The following is a 2,179-nucleotide window of genomic DNA, read 5'->3' on the forward strand; positions in this document are numbered from 1 at the left end:
GTCAAAAAGGGAGTTAAATGATGTTGAAGATCCATGGCATGCTACTTTCTTCAAAAAAGATATGACTTCAAGCCTTGTAGTAGGCATAATGATAGAGCCAAAAGAGACTTTTATGGATATTTTTACAAAGAGTTCAGATCCTGAAGTTGGCGGTCTTCATTTTGTTGTGTCAAGGAGAGACTCAAAGACCTTTGTGATGTTGAGAGTTCACGCTCAACATCATGTGATCATGTGTGCATAGCACCATCACGTGATCATATGTGCATAGCACTAACCTTATAGAGTGCTATAAAGGAAAGGGTTAGATCTCCTAACCCTAACCCTAAAAGGGTTTGTATATATTCTATTTTTTCAACTAATTCTACTGTATAGTTAGTCATTTGTGGTGTGCTCTCTAGCTGTGCCCTCTCTCCTCATCTCCACTCTTCTCCTCTCCCCTCTTCATATTTTGTCATGGTATCAGAGCTTCCTTGTCTTCCGCTGAGACATTGAGTTTCTTGAGAGTGTGAGAGAGATTGTAAGATTGAGTGTTCTCTTGAGTGATTGTGAGTCTCTTCCGTTGAGAGAACTTCTTCTTTGATGAAAGAATTTCCGTCATTTGTTCTTGAGAGATTTCCGTCATTTGAGAGAGTTTATTGAGTGTTTCTTGAGTTGAGAGAGAGAGAGAGAGAGAGAGATTCTTCATAGTGTGAGAGATCTCCTTCAGAGTTCACTCCAAGAGATTTATGAGAGAGAGAGATTTTTTTGTTGATTGAGAGGCTATCTATAGCTTATCTGCAAGCTCATGGCTTGGGCTTATGGCAGTTGTTCGTGGCTACCCTTCGAATACAACAACAAGTCTCATAGCTTACAACAAGCATAGCGAGCTCTAGCGGCTTCTACAACTTCATCAACCACAGGTTCGCTGCCTCTGTGTCAAGATACTCCAAGACTATGAGGCGGATATACGATTGCTTCCTGAGTGGCCTGTAATAGGAGTCCGAAAGCTCCTGAGGCGAAGGATACACGGTAAAGCCCAGCTTCGACTTCTTGCCATAGTCCACGGAGAGCCGCTCCAGAAGAAGACTGGCAAGACCGGAGCCAAGTGCCGCCTCCGACCGCATGAAAGACCAAGAAACCCTGCAATCCAGTGCAGTTGTCCGCCGCTAGCTTCCTGATGCGGTCAAGGCAGAGATCCACAATCTCCTTTCCAATGGTATAGTGGCCTCGGGCGAAGTTGTTTGCGGCATCCTCCTTGCCGCTGATGAGCTACTTAGGATGGAAGAGCTGCCTGTACGTGCCAGTGCGAACCTCGTCGATCACAGTGGGCTCGAGATCTAGGAAAATAGCTCGCGGGACATGCTTGCCAGCCCCGGTCTCGCTGAAGAAGGTGTTGAACACGTCATCGCCACCGCCCACAGTCTTATCGCTTGGCATCTGGCCATCGGGCTGGATGCCATGCTCGAGGCAGTAGAGTTCCCAGACAACACCAAAACAACAACAATGAAATGGCACAACTTACTAGAGATATTCACCCATAGCATCAACCCCACTGATGAAATCCCTACGCAGAACATTATAAACATTAAGCTCACGCCCTTCTCTGATGCACAAATGAGCAAGACAGTAATACACGAACCTTCTTTGCAAACCTCGAGAGGATAAACGCTATAATTGATATCATTGAGCAAATTATTCTCCGTTGCAAAACCAATCGTGTTCCTTATTAGGAGGCTTGTTAGCACTCTCTTGAACCGAACGATTCATAGACATAACAATACATCTGTGAACAGCATAAAGATCAGATTCTTGCAAATATCGAGTGAAATTTCAGCAACACCAGTAGCAGCGATTTGAAGTTTCTGTTTCAAAGCAATGATATGCTTAAAATCATGGAGTATAGCCATCAGAGACTCCATTGTTGGAAACAACTCCCCAACGTACTCCAAGGCATCCTTCATAGCGCCAAACGACTGCTCAGCAAACGAACAGCTGCAACAAGCTCCTACGCACCCAGGCGACCTCTCTCCTCATCGACGAAAATCCGCAGGCGGACGGAATCTTCCTAGATTCTGTCAGAATCTCAAAAGATTCCGGTCGCTCTCCTAGCACCACGTGGCAGCGAGGGAGGATATCTTATCCTCAACCTCACCACATTGAGGTGTGGTCAGCCAAGTGACACGTGGCAATCCTATCTACC

The 2,179-nt window shown here is 45.7% G+C and overlaps 1 pseudogene; it reads right to left on the reverse strand.

Moving 5' to 3' along the window:
- Positions 1–878: 878 nt before the first annotated feature.
- On the reverse strand, positions 879–1,940 carry LOC147895361 (tubulin alpha-1 chain pseudogene; annotated as a pseudogene).
- Between the last annotated feature and the right edge of the window lie 239 nt (positions 1,941–2,179).

Source organism: Dipteris shenzhenensis, chromosome 13, assembly GCF_047967505.1.
Source record: "Dipteris shenzhenensis isolate YYH24624 ecotype China chromosome 13, Dip_SZ_1.0, whole genome shotgun sequence".
NCBI classification, from domain to species: domain Eukaryota; kingdom Viridiplantae; phylum Streptophyta; class Polypodiopsida; order Gleicheniales; family Dipteridaceae; genus Dipteris; species Dipteris shenzhenensis.